Here is a 13,226-nt window from a genome sequence, read left to right on the forward strand (position 1 = left end):
TAGCGAGCCCAACCCCAGGTCCAACAGTACGGACCTCGGGGTGACTTTGTGCCCCGACGCAAAATCGCAAGGTTTGAGTCTTCCTACTTGCACTTCACACATATCAATGGCCTTGCAAACCATTGGTGATCTCTTTTTCCCTTATTTGCTACATACCAGGATTTTGATAACTACAAAGGTTTATTTACTCACTTTCGCATGAACTCGCTCAACATTATTGTTGATTTTTCAACTTACATGTATTTCAGGGAATTAAAGGATCTGGCACGGTATGGCACGTTTTCCCGCTGCACTAGTTTCCGAGGTCATCCGGGGTTTAGGGAATGTGACTCTTTCCTGGACAAGTCACAGTCCTTAAACCATATTTATGTTTTGTTTGTTTGTTGAACAATGTTCTGGTTGTTAGGGTGTTTTCCCGTTAAGACAATGGTACTGTATTTGGTTTTTAAAATTTAATGGATGATCTTGCATGTTTTTAATTCATAGAGCTTTGTTATGATTAAGCTATGGTATTAAGAAGTCACACCAAATTAACCACGCTTCCGCAAAGCCAGGGTGTGACAGCTTGGTATCAGAGCTCTGATCATAGCGAACTAGGATTCCTTCTCGAGTCTAGACTATGATCACTAGGGCTCTCACGAAAACATTTTTACTGCATACCACTTAAGTCCAGATCCAAAACTTTTTTTTTATAAACAAATGTTGAGCACATTTTTTTTGTTATTATGTTAGGCTCAGTCTTGGAGGCTGAGGCTCGGTCTTGGAGGCCGAGGCTCGATCTTAGAGATCGAGGTAGATGTTTATTATGTTAGGCTCAGTCTTGGAGGCTGAGGCTCGGTCTTGGAGGCCGAGGCTCGATCTTAGAGATCGAGGTAGATGGCTAGTGAGACTAGGAAGTGTAGGCTCAGTCTTGGAGGCTGAGGCTTGGTCTTGGGGACCGAGGCTCGACCTAAAAGGTCAAGGTGGATGATAGAGCAGTCTTAGAGACTGGGAGGAAATTTGGCTAGTGGGACTAGGAGTGTCAGTCTAGGAGACTGGGAGGCTAGTGGGACTAGGAAAATTGTGTGGTTTCTTACTTGGTGACTTATGTGATTACCTGATTGTATGACTGATTATTTGTGCATATTTGTGTTTATGTTACAGACTCATGGACTCGCCCGGTACAGGCGATTCGGACACCACTGGACCCATACCTGTAGTATCTGATGACGTCACATCCTCAGAGCACGAGGTGCACACTTCTGATTATACCAGCACTGACGAGGACGATTTTCAGCCCTTCGCACTACCTGAGGGTGCTGATGAGCCTGCAGATGGCCCTCCCGTGGAGTACCTACCATTAGTAGAGATTCCGGCTCCTATACCCTTAGCCGTTTATCCTGCGTATGATTTGCTTCTTGACGCCGAGGCTGACGGCGATATTGATCTGTATGACGATGAGCCCATAGAGGATGATGATCTTCTCGAGGATGAGATCCAGGGCGAGGCCCTTCTTCCTGCTGGCGATCTTCTGATGATCGCTGATGCTCCCGCCGAGGATTCGCCCGCGCACTCTCCGGTCCCAGACTCCTTTGAGTCTGTGGCATCCGCACCTTCCCACACTTTGAGCGCACAACACTTTTCGCATGGTTCAGATCCTGACCAGGCATCCTCTGTTGCTCCTATTCCCAGTTTTGCGTTTGACCATGATGACATAGAGGATTCGGATCCTATCTTTCCTCCGGGATTCGACCCGGATCATGATATAGAGTTCATACCGATGGATCAGCCCATGGAGGATCCAGCTGAACCAGTCGATCCTATCGACCCCGAGTTTGATTTCGAGATGGCTTTTGATGACCCTGAGCCTGCCTTGGCTCCTGAGCAGGCAGCTGCTTTAGACCCTATGCCCGAGCATGACCCCGTACATGCTGGCATCCCTGTTGAGCCTGTTATAGCTGACCCACCTATCGATGATCATCTGGAGGGTGATCATGTTATTGCTGTCGATCATGTCGATCCATCTCTTATTGCTGATATACCTGTTGACCATCCTGTCGATCACATTGCACCCGTTCACCCTTTTGTTGCTCCCCCACCTGATCCCATTCCGCTAGAGCCCGAGCATGCACTGTTCGCGGCACACATGGATCCACCAGATGAGCACGCACAGCACGGGTGGATTCCTGCTGATGAGGATGTTCCACCTATTCCCCCACACCACACTGATACACGACATGTTGATTTCTCTTTTCTGGTTCCTCAGTTTGTACCTCCAGTGAGACCTGGAGAGGGTTCTTCGGCCCATCCCTTTGGGCATATGCCGACATCTGTTCCTGTTATGCCATAGTTTCCACCTGTTGTACCCCTTGTTTCTCCTTTTCATGTGGCACCTTTTGACCCCACCAGTGAGCCTTTACTCTGGTCCTCACCGCCTGTCATGCCACCTACTGATCCTTACCATCCATTCCATGTGGGACACACTATAGAGGACGTTTTGATGTCTTTCATTTTTCAGCACGAGTCACACACACAGCGCATCCAGGAGCTTGAGAGAGCTCAGCTGCCACCATGCCAGTGCCATGGTCAGACACACTCTCCTTTGCAGCCATTTCGACCTGTACCCCCAGATTATGCTGCACGTCTCTTTGCTTTAGAGCAGCAGGTTGCTTCATTCATCCGTACTCAGAGAGCCATGGAGGAGGACTGGCTCCAGTTACGTCGTTTGTTTTACACTCACTTTCCCCCTCCTCCACCACCATCTGTATAGAGCTCATCAGTACCGTTTGGATAGACGTTGGTGAGAGGACCGCGATTGCTTTTGACTGCACAGCATTTTTGGAGACTACATGATGATTCTGACTTTTGTTGACATGTATTTGATGTATTTGACACTGACTTGATATAGTTTTTGGACAGGGGTGATGTAGCCCCTAGTTGATTGATGATTGCTTTTGATTGATGTGTGTAAAATGCAACATATAAATCACATCAATTAAGGCATAAAACTAACCCTTTTTAAGTACTAATGTTGGAAAAAGAGTGTTTTTGTCTTTCTTTTGTATTTTCAGGATGAAATGAGCTCAAAATCACAAAAGAAGCAAAAAGACAACTAATTCTAGCATAAATACAAGAAAAGGAATAAAAGTAGACTGCCCGGACCCTCAACGGCACCCCCCAAGGCAAAGAAGAGAAAACAGAAGACTGAACACGCCCCGTGTCCAGCGAACACGGGGCCGTGCCCAAGAGGCAGCAGAAAAGACAAACTAGTAGAAGCTTCCATTGCCCACCACGGGGCCGTGTCCAGCGGGCACGGGGGCGTGGTGAAAGTACAGCAGGCGCATTAATTGTAATTGCGAATTACAATTAATGAAGAGAGAGAGTGTCAGACGGGCACGGGGGCGTGTCCAGCGGACACGGGGCCGTGCCCAGCCTTCTGTTCAGCCTATAAATAGGGGTGCTTGGTTTCATTCCATCTCATCCCTTGGCACACCACCTCTCTCACACTTCATCCACCACCCACCACCACCATAACACCATCATCCACCACCATCATCCATTGTCCATCGTAGAGTGTGTGAGTCGTCTCGGGATCCAAGATTGATCGTAAGAGTTCTTGACAATCAAGGCCATGTTTGCCTAAGTCTCTTACATCACTTGGTGAAGACAAGTGTTTAGTATAATACTTTTTATTTTTAATCTTTTGCACTTTTTATTTGGTTTTGTATTAATGACTTTAATAACTAGTTACTTATGTTGAAGGTGATCTTTCCTTATCGTTTGTCCGTGGTGTCTTGGCGTTATTTTACTGTCTATATAAAATAAAAGATTTTCACCATTCATATCTCCACGGTCTATATGGAGGTATGTTGGCTACCTGGTCGGGGGTTAAGGGAACGGTTTGGTAAGGGTCTTGCCTTTGTTCAGCGTTTAGAGGTCCTGCTTGGGACCTGGGTCAAATTTAGTAGGATCTCCTTCAATACCCATAGGTATTGGATGGCGGGGATCCAAACTCTTTGACCCCCTCATAAGTTAACTACTATTAATACTATAACCCGGGTATTTAGGACTGTATCCCTGCTGACTTAGACTACTTAGCCGAGGGTAACGTCACCGCCGAAAGCGGGGCCTACCACAATTTGCATTAATAACTTAATTCATTATCTTTCAATAATCCGACCCTTTAGGATTGTATCCTTGCTGACTCAAACTACTGGGTTGAGGGTAACGTCGCCTTCAAAAGAGGGGCCTACTACAATAACTAAGATAATCTCTTAAACAAGTGCAAAAGTGCGAAAATAATCAAAGGTTATACTAACACACGTGTCGGATCCAAGTGATTCATCTTGTCTATCTGTTTTTATTTTATTTTATTTTTCAGCAATTAGTTAGTTTTTATTTTTCTTAGTTTAAAACATTTTTTCTCACTTTTTGACTTGATTAGACGTTGAGGATAAACCGGTATTAAAAGCTCTTGTGTCCTTGGACGACCTCGGTATCTTACCAACACTATACTACGTCCACGATGGGTGCACTTGCCCATATGTGTGTTTAGTGTTAGTAAATATCGTGTTTTATAAATTTAAAACTTGGCTAAAAGTGTAAAAAGGGCTTAAATATACATCTAAAATATAACACACTTCACGCACATCAAGTTTTTGGCGCCGCTGCCGGGGACACAAGGATTTTAAGAAAGTTAGGAATCAACGGCCTAATCATATTTTTATTTTTTTCTTTAATTTTTAGGATTTTTCGTAGATTTTCAGCTTCTGCAGAGCTCAGCACGGGGCCGTGCCTGGTCGGACACGGGCCGTGCCCAGCATCGTTACTGGCAGTTTTTGTTTTCCAAGTTACAGAAGGCTGACCACGGGGCCGTGCCGGTGCAACACGGGGCCGTGTCCAACTTCCAGTAACTGGGATCTGGAAAACAATCACTGAAATTCCGACCACGGGCCGTGTTCGCTCAACACGGGGCCGTGGTGAACCTTCTGACCAACATTCTTTTCTGTTTTTATTGCAGGACTTGGAACCCAACGCCAACCTCACGTAGTGTATGAGCTCCAGTTCCAATAAAGACATCAAAGAACCACTAGAAGAACCCGAACGCTTTCTCAGAAAAAGGTTAAAAGCCAAAAACCAAGAGAAGGTTTCGGGTGATCCACCTCCAATGGCGGACCAACGTACCCTTATGGATTATCTACGACCCACCGTGGGTAATCTAGGCGCCGCTATCAATGCTCCGAATGTCGAAGCCAATAACTTCGAACTTCGGCCGCATTTGATACAAATGCTCCAAAACTCCGCAACCTTCCACGGGCTTGCGGACGAGGATCCCCATCTACATATAACTAATTTCTTGGAAATATGTGATACCTTTCGGATCAATGGAGCATCAAACGACGCCATCCGCCTCCGTATGTTTCCCTTCTCACTAAAAGACCGAGCGAAAGCTTGGCTCAACGCCCTCCCAGCTGGATCGGTAAACACCTGGGATGAACTAGCCCAAAAATTTCTATATAAGTATTTCCCTCCTGCTAAAACTGCTAAGTTAATGACTGAAATTAATACATATTCACAAGAGGATGGGGAATCCTTATATGAAACTTGGGAAAGGTTCAAGGAGCTATTACGCAAGTGTCCCCATCACGACCTTGCAATATGGCAACAAGTATCCACTTTCTATAATGGATTGTTGCCACACACTAGGCAGACACTTGATTCTAGCTCCGGGGGACTTTTAGGTAACCGACACCCACACGAAATATATAATCAGATTGAGGAAATTGCTCAAACCAATTTTCAATGGCATACCCCCCGGGGAAATAAGTCTATCGCCCCGGGCGCCCATAAGGTCGACGAAAGCACTTCTTTACAAGCCCAAATCGAGGCCCTTTCTTCAAAAATAAAAAAATTAGAAATGACAAAAACAGTCTCGGTTATGGCTTGTGAAGGATGTGGTGGGGCACATAAAAATTGGAGTTGCATGAAAGAAACGGACGATCAACAAGAAATGGTAAACTACATTGATAATAGACCTAGGCCGTCGGGTCCCCCAACGGGAACTTACAACCAAGGATGGCGAAACCACCCAAACCTCGGTTGGAGGGAACCCGGCAATAGTCGTAACCAACAAACCCAACGAACAAACTTTCAGCAACCAAGAAATGAGTCACAAAATTTCACTCAACAACAAGGTGGACGAGAAAGGCTCGAAGATACTGTATCTCGCCTCGTCTCTGACACTGATAAGAAAAACTCGGAAAGATTTCTACAATTAGAATCTAATTTTAGGAATCAACAAGCTAGCATTCAAAACATAGAAAAACAATTAAATCAAATAGCTCAAAATTTTTCCGAGAGACCGCAAGGCGCATTACCTGGCAATACCGAAACAAACCCAAAGGCGCAAGTTCACCTCATCACACTACGAAACCGCACCATAGGGCCTGCAGAAGTGCCACCGCCAACAGAAGAAACAGTACCGACACCTCTGCAGGAGAAGAACTCTCCTCCATCACCAGAGCCGACCAAGGCTCCTCGAGTTCCGTACCCCGGTAGGTTAATTCGTCAAAAGACAAATGAGCAATTCGCAAAATTCGAAAGTCTGTTAAAACAATTGCACGTCAATATTCCTTTTATCGAAGTCCTAACCCAAATGCCCAAATACTCTAAATTCATGAGGGACTTCCTTACGCATAAGAAGAAAATTGAAAATTTGCAATTAGTCAATTTAGGCGAAGAATGCTCTGCCCTCGTGCTCAATAAACTTCCCCAAAAGAAAATCGATCCCGGAAGCTTCACGATTCCGTGCTCAATAGGGGAATCGCCCGTTCGCAATGCCTTAGCCGACCTAAGGGCTAGCATTAACCTCATGCCCTCATCAATGTTCAAAAGACTCGGCTTGGAAACCACGAGCCCTACAAAAATGAGCATACAACTCGCTGATCGATCCGTCAAATTCCCACAAGGTGTCATCGAGAATGTCTTGGTAAAGGTAAGCAGATTCGTTTATCCAGCTGACTTTGTCATACTCGATACGGAGGAAGACACCGAGGTCCCCCTTATACTAGGGAGACCCTTCCTTGCCACAGCCCAAGCAGTGGTAGATATGAATGACGGGACACTCACCTTGAGGTATGGGGATGATGAAGTGAAGTTCGGAGTTGGGAAGAGAATAGAGGATGACGACCCGGTCAATTACATGAAGGTTATTGATTCAAGCTTGGATGCTGCTCTCCGACGGTGTAACATGGGACGCCAGGCATCCCACTCAGAAAATATATAACCTCGAATCGGGTCTAGCCAAGGACCCTTAAAAACGTGGCGCACCACGGAGGCATTCCGCGGAACTATCCTTAGTTTAGTTTAATCTTTTAGTTTTATTTTGCAGAATAAAACACACTCATGGTGGTAATGGATGAAAAGGGGAACGAGAAAAATGGACCCATGCGCGAAGAACAGAGCAACCCGACACAAATCTCCATCACAGAAGGCTCAACACGGGCCGTGCCCAACCAACACGACCCCGTGCTGAGCCACCTGCAGAAAAACACCCAGTCCAGGTAACTGGACACGGGCCGTGTTCAGCGGACACGCCCCCGTGTCCAGGCTTCTGTTTTAATTCTTTAATTTTTGTTACTGGCACCTGACCACGGGGCCGTGCCCGGTCACCACGGGGCCGTGTCCAGGATGCCAGTAACATAAAACTTTGCTTTTTAACCTACTTTTACACATTCTAATCAACCAAAAACCTTATTTTTGGACACATTGAGGACAATGTGTAATTTAAGTGTGGGGGGGATGCTAAAACCTTGAATTTTGCAAATCCTAAATACAAGCCTTACACAAAACTCTATTGGAACCGCTAAACACCCCAAATTTTTTTTTTTCAAAAACTTTTTCATTTTTTATCATTTACTTGTCTTAGTTTAATTTGGGAATAACAAGTTCTAAAAAGGTTATATTTTTACAAATTTACAACCGATAGCGTCGTGATAACAAAGAACCAACATAAGAAAATTACGAAACGGCATAACAAGTCTAGTTAAAAATTCGATTATATATACTTGATCACATTAAAAACCCATTCCCACAAAAGTGAGTTTTGAGCCTTTATTGAGCATAAAAATATACATATTTAGACTAAATGCTCATTTTTCGTTTCTTGTGTGAATAGCCGCTTGGTTCTTACAACTCTAGAACTTGCCACGACGATACATTCCCGGTCCTTACCAACTTAAACCCAAGTAAGTAAGTGATGGAGACATTAGGACTAACCATATTTTTCTTTCTAAACCCTTATTTTTCATTTTTTTTACCACCTACCCAAAATCCCCCTAGATAGCCCCTTTGAGCCTAAACCTTTCATTTCATTACCCCAAAACTCTTTTTACCCACCAAAAAAAACCCTTTTTATTTTTCACCCTTTATTTTAGTAACAAGCTCGGTTTTTCGTAAACTCGCCTTTTTATGTGATGAAAAAAAAAACAATGATGAAGTCAAAAACAAACAAAAGCTATATAAAAGCTTGTTTGGAGAAATACTTCAAAATAAAAACTCACTAAAAACAAGGTATGTCACGGAAACCGACGCTTTTTACGATTTTCGCCCTTTTTTCTAACTAACCCAACCGACCACCTTTAACCCAAGCCTAACCCTTCGCCCCAAAAGTCCTCTTGATATTTACAAAGGTAAAAAGTTAAAAAGGAGGAGGATTGATTGCTTGGCAAGCCTATGGAAGGCGTAAGTTCCATGCCGCTCACGAGTGATTCACTAAAAAAATTTTACACCTTCGGCCGAGTGTTGAGTGATCTCCCGCGAGGTATGTGAACTTGTATATAAATGGAAGTTTAATAAGGCATGCTATGCCCGAATAAGTAATTTATCTTATGAAACGTTCAAAATAAATCATAACGAATAGGATTGTAAATAAATAAAAATAAAACTTACAAAGACCTTGGATTCCCGACACTCTAGGACAAGCTAAAAACTTTCTCTTCTACCTATTCCATTTGGGAGTGTAAGCCACATTTAAAGAGTTTTGCTTGAGGACAAGCAAAAGTTCAAGTGTGGGGGTATTTGATGTGTGTAAAATGCAACATATAAATCACATCAATTAAGGCATAAAACTAACCCTTTTTAAGTACTAATGTTGGAAAAAGAGTGTTTTTGTCTTTCTTTTGTATTTTCAGGATGAAATGAGCTCAAAATCACAAAAGAAGCAAAAAGACAACTAATTCTAGCATAAATACAAGAAAAGGAATAAAAGTAGACTGCCCGGACCCTCAACGGCACCCCCCAAGGCAAAGAAGATAAAACAGAAGACTGAACACGCCCCGTGTTCAGCGAACACGGGGCCGTGCCCAAGAAGCAGCAGAAAAGACAAACTAGTAGAAGCTTCCATTGCCCACCACGGGGCCGTGTCCAGCGGGGCACGGGGGCGTGGTGAAAGTACAGCAGGCGCATTAATTGTAATTGCGAATTACAATTAATGAAGAGAGAGAGTGTCAGACGGGCACGGGGGCGTGTCCGGCGGACACGGGGCCGTGCCCAGCCTTCTGTTCAGCCTATAAATAGGGGTGCTTGGTTTCATTCCATCTCATCCCTTGGCACACCACCTCTCTCACACTTCATCCACCACCCACCACCACCATAACACCATCATCCACCACCATCATCCATTGTCCATCGTAGAGTGTGTGAGTCGTCTCGGGATCCAAGATTGATCGTAAGAGTTCTTGACAATCAAGGCCATGTTTGCCTAAGTCTCTTACATCACTTGGTGAAGACAAGTGTTTAGTATAATACTTTTTATTTTTAATCTTTTGCACTTTTTATTTGGTTTTGTATTAATGACTTTAATAACTAGTTACTTATGTTGAAGGTGAGCTTTCCTTATCGTTTGTCCGTGGTGTCTTGGCGTTATTTTACTGTCTATATAAAATAAAAGATTTTCACCATTCATATCTCCACGGTCTATATGGATGTATGTTGGCTACCTGGTCGGGGGTTAAGGGAACGGTTTGGTAAGGGTCTTGCCCTTGTTCAGCGTTTAGAGGTCCTGCTTGGGACCTGGGTCAAATTTAGTAGGATCTCCTTCAATACCCATAGGTATTGGATGGCGGGGATCCAAACTCTTTGACCCCCTCATAAGTTAACTACTATTAATACTATAACCCGGCTATTTAGGACTGTATCCCTGCTGACTCAGACTACTTAGCCGAGGGTAACGTCACCGCCGAAAGCGGGGCCTACCACAATTTGCATTAATAACTTAATTCATTATCTTTCAATAATCCGACCCTTTAGGATTGTATCCTTGCTGACTCAAACTACTGGGTTGATGGTAACGTCGCCTTCAAAAGAGGGGCCTACTACAATAACTAAGATAATCTCTTAAACAAGTGCAAAAGTGCGAAAATAATCAAAGGTTATACTAACGCACGTGTCGGATCCAAGTGATTCATCTTGTCTATCTGTTTTTATTTTATTTTATTTTTCAGCATTTAGTTAGTTTTTATTTTTCTTAGTTTAAAACATTTTTTCTCACTTTTTGATTTGATTAGACGTTGAGGGTAAACCGGTATTAAAAGCTCTTGTGTCCTTGGACGACCTCGGTATCTTACCAACACTATACTACGTCCACGATGGGTGCACTTGCCCATATGTGTGTTTAGTGTTAGTAAATATCGTGTTTTATAAATTTAAAACTTGGCTAAAAGTGTAAAAAGGGCTTAAATATACATCTAAAATATAACACACTTCACGCACATCAACGTACGCTTTACCATGGCCTGACCGACGTAAACACATCTTTAGAAGATGCCGCCAAGACGTCAACAACAGCAAATGCCTACCACTCAGGCCGAACTACAGCAAGTCATTGCTGCTGCTATTGCTCAATATGCTGCCTCTCAAGGAGGAATGAGTGGAAGCAACTCTGGCAACACCGGCAACAACAACAATCCACCTCATGGATGCACCTACAAGCAGTTCTTACACTGTAAGCCCGTAAACTTTGATGGCACAGGAGGTGCTGTCGCTTTTATCCGCTGGGCTGAGAAAACTGAATCTGTTCTTCGCATGAGCAAATGCGCACTGGAGCAGCAAGTCACCTATATCTCCGGGCTATTTTTGGATGGAGCCCTATCCTGGTGGAACTTGCAAGTACAGACACTTGGCGAAGCTGCTGCCTATGCGCTGACCTGGACCGAACTGAAGGAACTCATGCGCAAAAAGTATTGTTCCCGCGCTGAAATCCAGAGATTGGAGACAGAGTTCTGGCATTTAAAAATGGAAGGTCCTAAGATAGCAGAGTATGTTCAAAGGTTCCACGACTTGTCGCATGTGGTACCCTACATGGTCACTCCTGAGTTCAAGAGAATTGAACGTTTCATTTGGGGATTAGCTCCTCAAATCATAAGCATGGTGACCTCCTCCAAACCTGCAACTATCACTGAAGCCATTGATTTGAGCATGGCTCTCACGGAGGAGGCAATTCGTTTGAACAAGTTTGATGAAGCTGAGCCAAAGAAGAAAGAGACTCATGTGGAGTCCCCTGGAGGAAACAAGCGGAAGTTTTCGAACTTCAAGCAGGGAGCCAGTGTGATTGTTAAGAAAGGAGAGCAAAACGCGCCAGCTCAGGATACAGCTGGTGGTAGGAGGAAAGGTAAGGGATATATGGGTGCACATCCCAAGTGTAACTCTTGCCAACGCCATCACTCTGGTCGATGCGGGCCAAAAGTATGTGAAGCTTGTGGAAAGACTGGTCACTTGAAGGATTCTTGTTGGGCTAGTGCTGGCCGGGGAGGCCAAGGAGGATTTGGGAATAGAAATAATCGTGGTGGTATTGGGAATCGCCCACAAGGAAACAATGGAGGTGATGGGAATCGGGTCAATAATGCAAACCAAGCGGGCACTATGAATCATAATCAGAGGAACAATCAAGCTGGAAACGGCGGTGGAAATGGGCAGAGACCCGGATGTTTCAACTGTGGTGATCTTGGGCACTACAAGAGGAATTGCCCGGAATTAAACAAGCCCGCGGAAGGGTTTTCAACATAGAAGCAAGGGAAGCGCGCCAGGATCCCAATGTTGTCACTGGTACGTTCCCTGTAAACCAACGCTATGCATCCGTTTTATTTGATACTGGCGCCGATTATAGCTTCGTGTCGTTAGAGTTTAAGAATATGCTTGGTTTAGCCGCTAGTAAGTTAGATATTCCGTACTCGATCAAATTGGCGAATGGAAAGTTAGTAGAAGCCAATGAAGTCGTCAGGGGATGTGTGATTGAATTGGGAGAGCGTGAGTTTGCTCTGGACCTACTACCAGTCTAGTTGGGAAGCTTCGACGTGGTAGTAGGAATGGATTGGTTATCAGGCAACAAGGCAGAGATAGTTTGTCATGAAAAGGTTATTCGTATCCCAACCGATGATGGTGAGACAATTGTGGTTCACGGAGAGAAGCGTGAGACGCCATTAAGAATTATTAGCTGCCTGAAAGCAAGAAAGTGTTTGCAGAAAGGATGTGTTGCTTTTCTGGCACACATTGTGGATAAGAAAGCTGAAGAACCGAAGATCGAAAACATCCCTATCGTGAGGGAATACCCAGAAGTCTTCCTAGAAGATTTGCCTGGATTGCCGCCTCAAAGGCAAGTGGAATTCCGCATTGACTTAGTTCCAGGCGCCGCGCCTGTGGCTAAGGCACCTTATAGACTTGCTCCTTCTGAGATGCAAGAACTGTCGACACAACTTCAAGAGTTGTTAGACAAGGGATTCATCCGACCGAGCTTCTCGCCTTGGGGAGCTCCAGTTTTGTTTGTCAAGAAGAAGGACGGTAGTTTTCGGATGTGCATCGACTACCGGGAGTTGAACAAGCTGACGATCAAGAATAGGTATCCTCTGCCAAGGATTGATGATATGTTCGACCAAATTCAAGGTTCAAGCTTTTACTCAAAGATCGATTTGCGATCTGGATACCATCAGTTAAGGATACAGGAGGAGAGTATCCCAAAGACAGCCTTCAGAACTCGTTATGGGCACTACGAGTTTCTCGTTATGCCGTTTGGTCTGACAAACGCACCTGCAGTGTTCATGGATTTGATGAATCGGGTTTGCAAGCCGTACTTGGACAAGTTCGTGATTGTATTCATCGATGATATTTTGATTTATTCAAAGACAAAGGCTGAGCACGAGCAGCATTTAAGAGCCATTCTGGAGCTGCTAAAGAAGGAACGGTTGTATGCCAAG

At 44.4% G+C, this 13,226-nt stretch overlaps 1 non-coding gene across 1 annotated transcript; it reads right to left on the reverse strand.

Moving 5' to 3' along the window:
- Positions 1 to 5,524: 5,524 nt before the first annotated feature.
- Positions 5,525 to 5,631, reverse strand: LOC118489793. The gene has a single exon (XR_004887807.1). It is a non-coding gene; the product is annotated as a small nucleolar RNA R71 (small nucleolar RNA).
- Between the last annotated feature and the right edge of the window lie 7,595 nt (positions 5,632 to 13,226).

The sequence above is a fragment of the Helianthus annuus genome, chromosome 2, assembly GCF_002127325.2.
Source record: "Helianthus annuus cultivar XRQ/B chromosome 2, HanXRQr2.0-SUNRISE, whole genome shotgun sequence".
Taxonomy (NCBI): Eukaryota; Viridiplantae; Streptophyta; class Magnoliopsida; order Asterales; family Asteraceae; genus Helianthus; species Helianthus annuus.